This window comes from Lolium rigidum, chromosome 6 (genome assembly GCF_022539505.1).
Source record: "Lolium rigidum isolate FL_2022 chromosome 6, APGP_CSIRO_Lrig_0.1, whole genome shotgun sequence".
Taxonomy (NCBI): domain Eukaryota; kingdom Viridiplantae; phylum Streptophyta; class Magnoliopsida; order Poales; family Poaceae; genus Lolium; species Lolium rigidum.
In genome coordinates, this window is record NC_061513.1 from 305,866,148 (window position 1) to 305,882,996 (window position 16,849).

At 40.9% G+C, this 16,849-nt stretch overlaps 1 pseudogene; it reads left to right on the forward strand.

Annotated features, from left to right (window-relative positions):
* The first annotated feature begins 1,122 nt into the window (after positions 1-1,122).
* On the forward strand, positions 1,123-12,347 carry LOC124664544 (annotated as a pseudogene).
* Positions 12,348-16,849: the final 4,502 nt, after the last annotated feature.

The window sequence follows — 16,849 nt, forward strand, 5'->3', positions numbered from 1 at the left end:
GCATCCCCCACCGGCGAGTCTCCGGCCTGCTCCGTCTAGCATGTCTTTTTCTTTTTTGTATTTACGCCGAACCGCTTTTTGCTTCAATGAAGCAATAGTGGGACTTTTTTTGCGGCGACGAAACAAAGTCTGAACGAGTCGCAACACTCCTTCTATTTTCGTCGAACCATTTTTTGCTTCAATGAAGCAAAAGCGGGAGATTTTTTGCTGCGATGAAGGAAAGTCTAAATTTCAGGTGAAAGTGGACACGTGTCACACATGCAAGCAGGAGGCTGGAAAATTTGGAGCCTCCGGAGGATTTCTAGCACTGCCCATTAAAAATATAAATAGGTCATTCGACCATCTAGCGATGACTATAGATAATGTGGAGCCGAAGTCGCGCTCCCGTCCTCGCCCCTCCATCGCCGGTGCCGGGCCAAACTTGTCGTACTATTAGAGTTTGTTGTAGTAGACAGACGAAAAATCATCGTGCTAAGGCTCCAAAGGAACAACTCATTAGAGCGTCCACCATCGCCTATGATGACAATTGTAGATCAAAAGAGACTGAAACCACACCAACGAACACGTAAACCGATTGGATCCATTAAATCCGCTAGACACACGATTCCACGCACCATCCGTCGGTGATAGACGCACCACCAAAGCAAGGATGAGGCGGGATGACCTTACTCTAGCTGCACGATGTAGCCATTGCTTCACCGCCCCGAATTAGACACCGAAAAATAATTGAAAAATACCCTCCCGCTAGTGAGAGGTTATGATCCCCACACCTCCAAGACCCAAGACCATCAAAGACGTTGTAAACAGGCAGCATCGTGCCATCGTCGGCGAGGGAGACAAAACCCCTAGGTTTTACAATGACCCCCAGATCGCCGCATCTACCGGCCGTTGGTAGTAGTACAAGGCAATAAACGCGCGTTACTACTTTTCTTGGACATACAATTGCTTGCCGGTTACCGGTAATAGAGACATACTCCTATACAGCTCCTAAACCTTGTACGCAGCCTTGCTTCCCTACAAAGCTTAAAAAAGTACGTAGCGTTGCTTCCCTATATATATCACTCCTACACGGCAGAGAGTTGGATGCAATGAACAATCGAATAGTCACTCAAGGAAGATACGATGAACGCTGGTAGTGGTAGTCGCTTTGTAGCCACTCCGCAGCCCAACCTGCCGCCCTCTGAGCGTGAGTCTGCAGAGACGGAATGGTTGGAGGAGCCAATGAGCCCTACGGGAAGACTCATGGAAGATGTTGGCGTCCACATCGTCGCCATGTTGGGGCTTGGAATACCACTGAACCTACCCGTCTTCCGTGCTGGCATCGAAAAAGAATTACTTCCCCGATACCCGCGGTTCTCCAGTATTCAAGTAATTCTAACAGCTCTTTGTTTCCGTTCATTCACATCTTATTACTGCCATGTCCGCACCAACGTATATCATAAAATTTTAAGTTAATTACTCCCTTTGTTCCATATTAGCAACAATTAAAGTGGAGCGGAGAGGGAGTACTACTGAAATTGTTTGCAGCACCTAAAAGTGAAAATATAGCCATGGAATCGTTCATCTAATACTACTCCTAAATTTCTTTGGCCAAATAATACTCATACATTCTTTTGGCTTGCAGAAATGGAATACCATAACTGAAACTGAATTGCAAAAAAACTCATATACCTTCTTGTTGCTTCGGAGACAAAACCTTGTTTTCTCTGGCCGGTGTTGGCTTCTTAATTGGCGCCGGGAGGAGACCTAAAAAAATCCAGGTGTTAAGGCTTTGCTTGGATATTGCAAACTATTTTCTAAAATCGCCAATTCCAAACTCTAGCCATAAAATAACACAGTATTTTTGCAAGAATTTGAGGCCTTTAGCATTATGTTTGACCATTTTCGATAAATATTAATTATGGTTAGACATTTTATATATTATTTAAAAACTAAATAAAAAATGAATCCTACAATATACATGGTGAAGTACCAAAATCAAAGTGTTGTTTTCTCGAGCAGCCCTATCTGTTAATACGTTGCACTATGGCGTTTTCGTATTTGCTTATCTAACTTTAAACATGAAGTTCATAAGTAATACATGAGAAATGCATCATAGAATTTGAATACTGATTCAGTGTATATTGTGTAAATAATACATGAGAAATGCATCATAAAATTTTAATATGGTTCAAGTTGAATCTTGAAATATGTGTACATCATGTAAATAGGGAGGAGAAAATGTACGATACAATTTAGTAGATTTAATTATTAACCCATTCTGCGTATGTTCAGGTAATGGATGATTCCGCCGGTGGCAAGCCGAGATGGGTGCGAACGACGGTGAACCTGGACGACCACATCATCGTCCCGAAGGTCAATCCTACTGCGGTGGCCTCTGACCCTGAAAAGGCCGTGGAGGACTATGTGGCAGCGCTGACCACAGTCCCGATGGATAGGCGCCGCCCGCTCTGGGACTTCCACTTCCTCGACTTCCCAACCTCCAAGGCCACCTCTACCATGGTGCTCCGCATACACCACTCCATCGGCGATGGAATGTCATTCATGACGCTCTTCGTAGCGTCGTCCTGCAGCACAGATGACCCGTCTAGGAAGGCGGCCATGCCGCCGCCGCCCCAGCGCAGTGGCCCGATCTACCAACAGCAGCCACGGCCTCCGCTGTCATCAGGCAAGGCGTTGCTCATGTGGGCCTTTTCGTATCTTGTGCTGGCGTGGCACACGCTGGTGGACGGTGTGTTGCTTGTTGCAACTGTATTGTTCTTATGTGATCCACGCACGCTCTTCACCCGTGCGGACAGAGGCAGGAAGGCTCACCTCCGCAAGCGCTTTGTGCATCGGCACCTTAGCCTCGACGACGTCAAGTTCATCAAGAATGTCGTCAATTGTGTACGTAAATCATCATTTTATATCTTAATTAGGAAAATAATGCTACTAAATAGACATCATTTCCCTCCCTTCATTACAGACAATCAATGACGTGCTAGTCGGTGTTACTTCAGCAGCTATTTCACAATATTACTTTCGGAAGTCCGGTAAGTGGAAGTATATCTCACTGCCTCACAACAACATGTGTTCTGTACCTGTAAATATGCGGCAATTGTGACAGACCTCTTTCTTATCTTCAATGCTAGGCGACATTAACACTAAGAAAATCTGTTTGCGGTCATTCCTCCTTGTCGACGCAAGACCAGTCTCTAGCCGACAAGTAAGATATTTTTTCGTAAGAAATACTAAGTGCCACATGAATATTATCGTACCCTCTACAACATAAATTACTTCATTTTTCTTACAATTATGAACAGACATGTGTTAGCAAGGTAGAGACAGGGAATCGATTTAGCGGCCTCATCTGCCCATTTCACATAGCCTTGCACGATGATCCCCTTGAGCATGTTCGGAGGGCAAAAAAGATCATGGATAGGAAAAAGAACTCTTTAGAAGTGATGCTCACACAAGTGGTTGGTGGGTTCTTGGTGAAATACCTTAGTGTAAAGGTATAGATTTTCTACTAGCTCCTTTTATTATCTCTCTATTTCAAATTAGCCTATGTTGTAGCTTTAGTCCAAGTCAAAACTCAGAAAAGCTTGACCAAGTATATCGAAGAATATCAATATCAAACAAATATTATTAGAACCATACACCTCCATTTTATATGCATTTTGTTTTTTTGAAACGAGGCAAAAGACTTACTCTTTTAATTAATATAAAGCTTGAACAAGTATATCGAAGAATAATAATATAAAATCAATATTATTAGAACCAACATGAAATATAATTCTAATTTATACGCATTTTACATTCTAAAGGTTGATGTTTTTTTCCAATATAGTTCGTCAAGCTTGTAAGTTTGAATTTCACGAATGCTATAAAAAATAGGGTAATTTAATAAAGAGAGAGTACTTTATGTGGTTTCCCATTATTTACATTGCACAAACCTTGAGCAAGGAATGTATATTTATTCATGTTTCCATTTATGTTGCAACTTGTGAACGGAAGCAGATCGGAGCTTTTTCTTGCGCCTCTTTCGACACGTACAACCATAATGTTATCAAATGTCGTTGGGCCAGCTGAACATATAACCTTATGTGGGCACCCAGTTGTCTTCATGGCAGGTAGCGTCTACGGGCAACCACAAGTAAGTTACTCGCGTTCGTACTTACAAAACATATCCTGAATAATTATGTGACTTTTTCAGCACAAATCTCAACTACAAATTCCGTAGTATTTGGATATTGCTTCTATTCTTTTCTTTTGACCAATGCTTGTTTGATATAAATCATTCATACTATGAAGCTCATTGTCGAAATCAAGCATATACTACGTATTAAACAGGGGGAGACAAGGCAGAAGAGTTGCTTCAAATAATTACTGATTGCGTCTTTGTTTTTTATGTATCACTACAAAGATTCCATTGTATTGCAACGAATTTTATTGCAACAACCCTTATTTGTTGCAATAAATCACAATATTACCATGGAAATTCGTTTTGTGGTAATAGGGGGTCATGTATTGCCACAATTTTACTATGTTGCGGGAACCTAGACTTTCATTGCAATAGAGGGTAGTTAGTGCAACAAAATTCCAGCTCGTGGCAATATTTAAAACATATTGCAACCATATTAATTTCGTTGAGATAAACTTTTTTTGTTGCAATAGAAAGTAGGTATTGCAACAAAATGTCCGTGTGTGGTAATATTTTAGACATATTTCCGCAACATTCTATTGTTGCGGAACAGATGTGATATCGCAACAATGTTGATAGGCCCCACATGTTAGGCTTGTTTTTATTAATTTTATAATTTAATATATTGATTGAATAATGGAACATACATGTCAGGATAAAATGTTTTTAGTGTAGTATTATTTCGGCACCAAGAAAGATTGATTTCTGTGGAAGTCACAGTGGGGAAGGATGTGACGAAGTCGGTAAAGTTTTTTTTTGGAACGCAGTGCCTAATGTCTCATATCGGTTGTTTGCCTCTTTGGGCTTACTAGTCCGAGCGCTTGGGCGAGCAGACCTTCTGTTGATCCTTGATTTTCTATAAATCCAGGCGTTAATTATGGATGGAAAGCGAACGATGCGTGCAGGCCCACGGTTCAACTAGGTTCACAACACACGCAAAGCCTATTCACACGCGATACATGCAGATAGTGCGATCAAGAAATGGAAGGAGGCGTTGGTTTCCAGGAAAGAAATGCAATTAACTCACGTCTTAATTAGCAATTCACGCCTAATATGGTGATATTTTTCTAATTTCATAGAGAGCCCAATAAACTGATATGGAGGGTTAACGCCTAGTATGGTTATTTCCCCTTGTGGAAGAATGACGTGATAGTAGAGGAAAAATAGGAAAGTTTTGATCCTCTCCATCCCGATCTGATACTCCACTTGCCCGATCGTGTCCCAGCAAATCCCACAAATGTCTCTCTTATTAACTCTCCCCCGATTGTAATCCTCCCTCAATTCCACGCAAGTTCCCGGCGAGGAAATCGTGCCCCTCTTTCATCTCTCTAGCGCGGCATGCAGGCAAAAGCTTGTGTCAAAAGGGTGAGGCTCATTGAAATTTTTCAGCACCGGAGGGAATCTCTATGGCGCCAATGACCGAATTTTTTTGTTTTCAAATTGGAGACGATGGAGCTATAGATACTCCCCTTCGCCCTCTCCATTTCATCAGCCTCTGGCTTGGCTCCTCACCCTCCCGGCCGCCATCTCCTTCTCCCTACTCGCCATCTCTGTCTCCGAGTCTGCATCTCCAATGGCTGGTCGCCCCTTCGGGTGGATCAACTGGGATGCCCTCATCGACGAGGCCGAGGAGGACGCTGACGAGCTCAACTAGTACTACGAGTGGATCGTACTACAACCAGGTTTCTCGTTTTTTTATTTATTTGTTCCTGCACTCGTTTCAATCCATAGATGATTTGGTATTGGTTTCGTGACGGAAGAAGAAGAGGAGGTACATGCTGCTGATCAGCGATGTGGAGGAAGGCTCGGCTTGACAAGTGGGTTGAGAGCTCCGGCCGTGGAGGTCCGACCAGGAAGAGCTACCGGATCAGCACATGATGTCGCTGGTGGAGGACGACTTGCCCACTGGGTGAGTTCAATTATAGACTGAGCCATGGCGAGTGAGAACGGCAATTGCTGCAGCGGCGACCAGCGACGTGCTCGTTGCTATTTTGGACTTTCAGGTTCAAGGCACGGCCGCAATCAGGTGACAAGATGGCTTGTACTTCATCGAAATTTATCTTTTAAGTACTCCTAATTTGCCATGCAATTTCGTGCCTACCATGCAGTAGTTCATGTGGAGGAGCTTACTACTGCCATGCATGTCCGTGTCTTGCATGCACTAGTTCATCATGATAAAACTAATTTTGTTATACGGCAGTACTCATTAGCTATGCATCATACTCGGTGCAGTATATATATACTCTAAAGGTTTCTGTATACTACTGCTGCAATGCATTAGTTCATCATGTCTACAGGATTAATCATGTGTACCATTACAACTAGATCGGATTAGATGATTAGGTGCAGTATATATACTCTAAATGATTCGGAATAATTTTAAGAGCTAACCAATTATTCTTCTATGTGCCTTGCAGGATGGAAATAAAGGATCAAATTAAAGGATGGGACCTTAGTCTAAAAACTTCAGATTGTAACTTTCAAATTAGAATGATTACTGTAGTTAAATTTGTGTTTTCTTCCAATAGATGTTGTTACCTAGTATTAATCATAATTTTTTCATAGTAAGTCTTGACTTTTGTATGGTGGAATATTTGCAGACTAAATTACTTAATATATGTATGCTCTCCTGGACGTATTCATCATTGACAATGTGACATATTTTGTATATATAGCGGCAACTACTAGATTTATTGTACATCGTAAATTGGTTGCAAAAATTAATGTTGGAATTTTCTGTTACCACGACTGGAATGTTTGTTGCTATAAGCTAATGCCACAAGCGTAGTGTTTCGTAGTGAAATGACTAATGCCACAAAAATAACGATTGTTGCCATAGTTTTTTTTTTGCCACGATTGACTATTGCCACAAAAGAGTGTGCCACAAAACGAGCGTTGTTGGCATAGGTTATTGCCACAAATATCTATCGCCACGAGCTATCAGTCGCCACAATTTGTTACATGTGGCATTAAGCTATCTCCACAAACCATTGTGGCCACAAGTGAGTGTTGCCACTAGAAAAAATGTCGCAGCTTCCCGCATGGTTGTTGCAATACCACATTTTATTGCCACGATTCCTTTTTTGTGCCAATATCCTATTACCATGTGTCCAATTGCAACGGCTGCCAACGAATGCCATTTCGTGGCAATATGGACGTATTGCCACAATTCAACATGTATTGCGACAAATAGTTTTGTTGCAATAGACCCGAAACCTTGTAGTATGGGACTCAGTGGCTCACAATTCCTCACCAATATTTATAACATCTCCCTCCATGTTTCTGAGGCCTTTTTGAAAATTTTATTCTAATTTTGACTATGAATTTTACTAATAAAATATAGAGTAAATAAAATATTGCCGGGAGTGGTGTTTTGGCACATGGGAGCATATCTCCCATTATTTTGAAATACATGTTAGACATTTGTAAATTTCAAAAAATTAAAACAAAAAATTTGCCCATAAATTTTCACGTGCTACACAGTCACAAAGTTGTTTCATGAAAAACCAATTTGTCGTGTGGCGTGTGTAAAAACGACAAAATTCAATGCTAAAAATATGACTTTTCAGAAGATATATTTTCTCTTTTTTACCTAGACCATAAAAAATATTAGTTCCTCGTGAAACTTGACGAATGCACATATATTATGGAGATGTACGTGTAGAATTTTTTGTCAAATTTTTTCAACATTTCGAAATATAACTTTTTGATAGAGGGAGCATATGCACCCGGGAGCCGAATTGAATTTCCAAATATTGCACCATCACAATATTATTTGAAAGAAGTTTCTAGATATGTATATGTATATAGTTTAACAAAAAATATTTTATTATTCAAATCAAGTATCAAAGCTAGCCTCAAAATTTGTGGAGTTGCAATTTACAAACTCAGGAAGAGGTGGTATACCATCTATAGAGGATCTTTTAGTGGACAAATGGATGCGTGCGTGCGTACGTGTAAGTTTGTAGTTGCAGTTCACATCCTTCTTTGTACTCAAAGAGTAATTAACTATTGAACCTTTATTTAAAAAAAGTAAGCCCTAGATTTGTATATACATTATATCTCCTTTAATGTATATGCATAGATTCGGTATCCTAATAACCCATATTTCTCGTAGAAAGGAAGTGTAAAACTATATTTAATTTATAGGGAAAAAAACTTGAGAGCAACTCCAAGGTAATCGCTCATATTTCCCCTATATGTCCATGTGTCCTAAATTTAAACGCATCCCAAGTGCATTTTGTATGTCTACCTTTGTCCAATTATTTCCACCCTGAATCAGTGGAAGAACTGATGACCCCTACTGTCGGTGTGGCCCATCTAGCATAGACCCACCCAAACCAAATAATATCTCTCCTCCTCTCTCCATAGTCAACTCCCTCGGAACCAACTCCTCACCACCGCCTAGCTCCCAACACCGCACCATCCCTCCACATCGTGACCCCACTAGCACCACTGTCCACCGCCCAGCTCTGGTGCCTTCAAATACATCTCGAGGACTGGCAGCGGCTAGATCCACGGACGGCCATCCCTACTCTTTGTCCATTACTACAATAGACTAGTTGAATGCCCATGCGTTGCCACGGCCATTTTATTCTACTTACACCCATGTCAATATAATTCATGTGAAAACTTACATGCATACAAAAGATAGTACATCAACATAGTCTTAATTTTTTTTGTCATGCTTGTCTTTCTCATTCTTTTACTCCGCTGATCATGAGTGTTTAATGCAAACATGGAAGAAACATATTTCAAGCACATGAAATTTATAACTTACACATACAATTTTATATGAAATCAGCAAGATTAGTGATGTATAGTTACAATTTTGTATTTCCCTGATTTGGAGAAAAATTGTAATTTTCCTTGTCTTACCTAAAAAAAACCAATTCAAATGTATTCATGAAGTTCAGAAACCACATTAATGAAATTTTTAATACTAATATTTAAAATAAAAATACTCCATTATATATAAAAATATAAGGTCTATGCCTTTGACATTCACATTGGCTTACTAAGACATTCATGACTCCGATTCATTAATTTATTTTTATAGTGGTGTTCAAATTTCATGAAAATTTAAGGTCGCTATAACCCTTCTCATGGATCTTACCATGGAGTATTTTGGCTCCATAGTGTGCCAACGATGTGTTCACCAGTGGGCACCGAAAGCTGAGATGAAGATATAACACATCAGAGTTTTGGCCTCTCGGAATTGCACATGTCCTTTAGTGGCAATATTATATGGAAATAAATATTTTATAAATTTAAGTTTTATTTTTATCTAGATCAACAACATATTCTGCAAAAAAATGCATACTTTATACCTAGCTTAACTGAAGAGTGACACATTTATAAGCTATACCTAGAGAATGATAAAAAATATTTTTAAAATTAGGAACTGTAGGTGTTCTTAAGCGGTAGCATGGAGTAATTTCAGATTTTAATCATTTTCTATATCTAGATCAGTAGCATATCTTAACAGACCAATCCGATTCACTCACTCTTAAGAAACAAATGATATGTTTGCTGATTCGATCGAAGATGTTTATAATGTCGCAATGCATTACACATGGCACTTCTGCATACAGAACTATCTTATTAGTATCCAGACAAAATTGTAAAAAGAAATGACTATATTTGATCAGTTACATAGAAAGAATGATTAGTTGCTTTATCGGTCATCCCTACCGCACACCATAGTAATCACGTCAGCAAGAGAGCCAAATGTTGAAAGGAAATTAAACACAATACCATGAAAAATTTGTGTGACATTTTTATTGAAGAACCAAAGGTAGCAATGTATGAAATTTGAAGCCTGCATTTTGAAATATAAAACTTAATCTCAAATACGTTTGTGAGATCACAGAGGGTATGAAAAGTCACAACACGAGTTTTTAACGTACCTTGGAGAAATCACTGGTCACATGCACAGTGAATTCCTCCTCAAGTGACCGCTTGAATAAATCATGGTACCCTGCGGCCAATATTTACATGGGCATGCGCGCCCATGCAATCTTGACGAGCGCATGGCCGTCGGGTGCCATTGGCCGCATCTGTTTAGGGTACAACCATCACATGAACCCGATCAGACAGAGATGGAAGACCGAAAACACGGATAAGGATGTATGTATACACGACATTCGCTGGATCGACACCTACCTTTTTTGGATCTTGTTCCTCAAAATTGTCGTTGATCTCATCGTTCAGAGCATTGAGAAACTACTCGACGGAGGCCTCGGCATAAGCGATGCAGATGGCTTGCCGCTGCGTGCCACGTCTCGGTGGGCAAAGATGGAGATGATCAGTCTCCTTCGTGCCCCTGCTGCGAACAATAATAATGTGAATTACCTAGCAGATCATGTCAACCGCGACGAAACAGAGCAGGACAGGAGGGCATATAACGCACCTTTGAAGGCATTGTGGAGGTCCCCGCAGTCCTCCACGACGGATGGCACTTCGACAAAACAATGAACGTCACCATTTGTTGATGCAGCAGAGGCGGCGTCTAGCTCACAACGCTCCCGCATCTGGCAGAGCGGTAACGGTGAGGACACGCACCTCAGTCAGGCAGGGCGTGGGCATTCTCGGGTAGCCATGGCGACGTGATAAGGGCGTGGCGATAAAAAAACGTACTCCATCTGTTTGCGTGAACAAGGCTTATTTTTTTCTATCTTTTACAAAAAAAAGGGAGGACGCAGGGTCCATTGTACATAACTTTCCTAGATTACCCCTCTAAAAAATGGCTGGAGTAGTTACGCATGGCCCTAGTAAATGGAAGAAATAACTGAGATTAAATGAGCGCTAGTATGGAAAGTAGTCTTCTCTCTTCTCACATAGCTCTCCTTAAATTCAGCGCTGGAATTAAGGAAATATGGGAAAGGGGATGATGTTTTTTGTTCTCTGTTTAATTATGGCAATCCCATAATTGTTGGTACACAATATATTTCCTTAAATATTGCACATTTAACACGCTGAAATTTGGGTCGTTGATCTTTAATCGGACGGTTAAGATGTCTCCAATCTTTGACATCAAACATTTTTTTACGACGTACGGACTCACATATAATAGTAAAGATGTGACATTATATGACGCTCATTTGGTGACGATTCAGTCAAAAAAAACGTCACATGTTGTGAATTTTGACTACCCCCTGATGTTTTTTTTACTATATCGTCACGGAATGAGCGTCATATAATGTCACAAATGTTGTAGTATTTGGCAGCCGCGTGCAACACCGTCGACGGCTGCTCCAATGTTCTTCAGGGTGATAATTCCTCGAGTTCGTCCTTGATTTGTGGCCTCCTCATGGTGTTATCACCCTCGAGTGGCATGGCCTAATGCATATAGTCGTTGCCATCCTCGATCACATTTTCTATATTTATATTTTTACATTTGAATATATTTGAAAATAATTGTCTAGCTGTAAAATATCGACAAATTTATGTGAATTTTTGAAAGAAGTTGTGTCAATTAATCTTGTACGTTTAATCTATATGTCAAGTAGTAAAATTTCATTTTCTTGGCAATGTGTAATGTTTATTTCTAAATTTAATAATTACAATATATATATGTGTTTTAATATCTTCAAGTTATATGTGTTATCAAATATGTTGTATATACAAAAGAACAGGAAATGACAAAGAAATAAGATATAGAAATAAAATAAAGGACAAATGTGGTAGAAAAAAGGGATGCTCTTGGGTACCAGTGGTAATCTTGTTTACCAAATATTTCCTCAATATTTGTCATCAGCCCTTGGAGTTGTTTTAATCACGTTATTTACCAAGATAAGTTACTAAATATAAAAAATCTGTAGATGTGGACCACAGTACAACCAATACACCTTAAAATTTTAGTGCAACAACTATGATCAAAGATGTCTTATAAATAAGAGATTAAGTAGTTGTTGTAACATTGTTTCAAATCCTCTATCTAAAATACTATGTTCACCCCATTTTGTATTTAGTTGTGTATTTTCTTGTGTAGGCTCTGACCGTGCACTACGAAAACTATGGTAACACCATTGAGATAACTCTTGCAGTTGATGATGTACAATTTCCAGATTGTCATCAACTTTTGAATGATTTTGGTGAATCAGTCAGGCTTATTAAGGATGCTGCCAGTCTCCATACAGTAAAATCAATCCATTCTGACTGAGTAACGGACTATTGGATAGGCACACCATATCAATGACCTCATACGCAACTCCGTGTACGAGTTTTGTGTGTGTATTTCAATAGTGTATGTGTCTGTTTTTTGTTTTTTTGTTTTTTTATCACATTTATGTCAATCACTAAACAATGTGGGTTCAAACTTGTCTCCTACTATTAGATAATGCATACCCTAGTTTTCACAATCCACTTTCATAGACAATCAAAAGTTCTATTTTTTATGACAAAAGCTCAGTTGTGGGAAATCATACCCTAGTTGGTTTCATTACAACAAAGAAGTCAGAACTAGCATTTTTAAATGATGACGCACACGCTTACACACCGGCCCCGCGCTATGGTGGCACTTCAAATCCGTGAGTGATAACTGTGTCGGGGATTGTTGTAGGATAACGTAGCATAGAAAATAAAAAATTTCCTACGGCGAACACGCAATCCAAGCCAAGATGCAATCTAGAAGACGGTAGCAACGAGGGGATTATCGAGACTCACCCTTGAAGAGATTCCAAAGCCTACAAGAGGAGGCTCTTGTTGCTGCGGTAGACGTTCACTTGCCGCTTGCAAAAGCGCGTAGAAGATCTTGATCACGATCGGTTCCGGCGCCACGAACGGGCAGCACCTCCGTACTCGGTCACACGTTCGGTTGTTGATGAAGACGACGTCCACCTCCCCGTTCCAGCGGGCAGCGGAAGTAGTAGCTCCTCTTGAATCCGACAACGACGACGGCGTGGTGTCGGTGGCGGTGGAGAAATCCGGCGGAGCTTCGCTAAGCGTGCGGGATATGGTGGAGGAGCGGGGCGCTAGGGTTTGGGGAGAGGGGGTGGCCGGCCACTATGGGGGGTGGCCAAGCTTGAGGCTTTGGTGTCGGCCGGCCCCCTCCCCTTGGCCCTCTATATATAGGTGGAAGCCCCAAGTGTTGGACTACAAGTCTTCGAATAAGACCCGAACCCAAAACCTTCCATATGGTGGGAAACCTTCCCTCCCACTAGAGGTGGGAATTCCACCTTCCATAGGGGGGGTGGCCGGCCCCCTAAGGGGGAGTCCACTTGGGACTCCTCCCCCACTAGGGTTGGCCGGCCATGGAGGTGGAGTCCCATGTGGACTCCACCTTCCTTGGTGGTTTCTTCCGTACTTTTCTAGAACCTTCCATAGAACCTTCCGCATCATTTTATTCACATAAAATGACATCCTATATATGAATCTTATTCTCCGGACCATTCCGGAACTCCTCGTGATGTCCGGGATCATATCCGGGACTCCGAACAAATATTCGAACTCCATTCCATATTCAAGTTCTACCATTTCAACATCCAACTTTAAGTGTGTCACCCTACGGTTCGCGAACTATGCGGACATGGTTGAGTACTCACTCCAACCAATAACCAATAGCGGGATCTGGAGATCCATAATGGCTCCCACATATTCAACGATGACTTTAGTGATCGAATGAACCATTCACATACGATACCAATTCCCTTTGTCACGCAATATTTTACTTGTCCGAGGTTTGATCATCGGTATCACACTATACCTTGTTCAACCTCGTCTCCTGACAAGTACTCTTTACTCGTACCGTGGTATGTGGTCTCTTATGAACTTATTCATATGCTTGCAAGACATTTAGACGACATTCCACCGAGAGGGCCCAGAGTATATCTATCCGTCATCGGGATGGACAAATCCCACTATTGATCCATATGCCTCAACTCATACTTTCCGGATACTTAATCCCACCTTTATAACCACCCATTTACGCGGTGGTGTTTGATGTAATCAAAGTACCTTTCCGGTATAAGTGATTTACATGATCTCATGGTCATAAGGACTAGGTAACTATGTATCGAAAGCTTATAGAAAATAACTTAATGACGTGATCTTATGCTACGCTTAATTGGGTGTGTCCATTACATCATTCATACAATGATATAACCTTGTTATTAATAACATCCAATGTTCATGATTATGAAACTAATCATCTATTAATCAACAAGCTAGTTAAGAGGCTTACTAGGGACTCTTTGTTGTTTACATATCACACATGTATCAATGTTTCAGTTAATACAATTATAGCATGGTATATAAACTTTTATCATAAACATAAAGATATATAATAACCACTTTTATTATTGCCTCTTGGGCATATCTCCAACGAGTCTCCCACTTGCACTAGAGTCAATAATCTAGATTACATTGTAAGGTACCTAACACCCATGGCATTCGGTGTTGGTCATGCTTTGCCCTAGGGAGAGCTTTAGTCAACGGATCCGCTACATTCGGATCGGTGTGTACTTTGCAAATCTTTACTTCTCCATCTTCGATGTACTCGCGAATCGAGTGGTAACGCAGCTTGATATGCTTCAGCCTCTTGTGTGACCTTGGTTCTTGTGCATTGGCAATGGCACCCATGTTGTCACAGTAGATGACTAGTGGGTCCAATGCACTAGGAACCACACCGAGCTCTACAATGAACCTCTTCATCCATACCGCTTCTGATGAAGCCTCTGAAGCCGCTATGTACTCCGATTCTGTTGAGGATTTCGCCACCGTGCACTGCTTCGAGCTTGCCCAGCTTACCGCAGCACCATTCAATATAAACACGTACCCAGATTGTGACTTAGAGTCATCAGGATCAGTGTTCCAACTTGCATCGGTGTAACTTGTTACAACGAGCTCTTGGTCACCTCCATAACAAAGAAACATATCCTTAGTTCTTTTCAAGTACTTCAGGATATTCTTGACCGCTGTCCAGTGTTCTATCCCTAGATCACTTTGATATCTGCTAGTCAAACTAACAGCATGTGCTATATCCGGTCTTGTACATAGCATGGCATACATGATAGAACCTACTGCCGAGGCATAGGGGATCTGACTCATCCTTTCTCTTTCTTCTGCCGTAGCCGGTCCTTGAGTCTTACTCAAGACCTTGCCTGGTAACATAGGTAAGAATCCTTTCTTACTTTCGTCCATTCTAAACTTTTTCAGAATCTTGTCCAGGTATGTACTCTGTGATAGCCCTATTAGACGTCTTGATCTATCTCTATAAATCTTGATGCCTAATATATATGATGCTTCACCAAGGTCTTTCATTGAAAAACTATTATTCAAATAACCCTTTACACTTGCTTAATAGTTCTATATCATTCCCAATTAATAATATGTCATCTACATATAATATCGGGAATGCTACGGAGCTCCCACTCACTTTCTTGTAAATACAGGCCTCTCCATGACACTCGTATAAACCCGAAGTCTTTGATCACCTTATCAAAACGTCGGTTCCAACTTCTCGATGCTTGCTTCGAGTCCATAGATTGAACGCTGAAGTTTGCATACTTTGTCAGCATTTTTAGGATCGACAAAACCTTTGGGTTGTACCATATACAACTCTTCCTCAATGTCTCCATTAAGGAACGCCGTTTTGACATCCATCTGCCAAATCTCATAATCGAAAAATGCAGCTATTGCTAACAAAATCCTCACAGATTTTAGCTTCGCTACGAGTGAGAAAGTCTCATCGTAGTCAACACCTTGAATTTGTCGGAAACCCTTTGCGACAAGTCGAGCTTTATAGACGAGTAATATTACCATCGGCATCTGTTTTTCTTTTGAAGATCCATTTATTCTCGACAGCCTTGCGGCTATCAGGTAATTCTACCAAAGTCCATACTTTGTTATCATACATGGATCCCATTTCGGATTTCATGGCTTCTTGCCATTTGTTGGAATCGGGCTCATCATCGCTTCTTCATACGTCGCAGGGTCTTCATCATTGTTATCCACAATCATGACATTTAGACAAGGATCATACCAATCTGAGTGGCACGATCCCTTGTCGATCCGCGAGGTTCGGTAGCTGTCTCATTTGAAGTTTCATGATCATTATCATTAGCTTCCTCTGTTGTCGGTGTAGGTGGTACAGGAACATTTTCCGGTACTGCGCTACTCTGATCAACGAGTAGAGATTCTTCAATCTCATCGAGTTCTACTTTTCTTCCAGTCACTTCTTTAGTGAGAAATTCTTTCTCAAGAAAGGTTCCGTTCTTAGCAACAAAGATCTTGCCTTCGGATCTCGTGATAGAAAGTGTACCCTATAGTTTCCTTAGGGTATCCTATGAAGACGCATTTCTCCGCTTTGGGTTCTAGCTTGTCCGGTTGTAACTTTTTTACATAGGCTTCGCAACCCCAAACTTTTAGGAACGACAGCTTAGGTTTCTTATTAAACCATAATTCATAAGGCGTCGTTTCAACGGATTTTGATGGTGCTCTATTTAAAGTGAATGCGGTCTGTCTCTAATGCATAACTCCAAAATGATAACGGCAAATCGGTAAGAGACATCATAGAACGAACCATATCTAAGAGAGTTCGATTACGACGTTCGGACACACCGTTTCGTTGTGGTGTTCCCGGCGGTGTCAATTGTGAAAGTATTCCGCATTTCTTTAAATGCATGCCAAACTCATAACTCAGATATTCACCTCCGCGATCAGTAT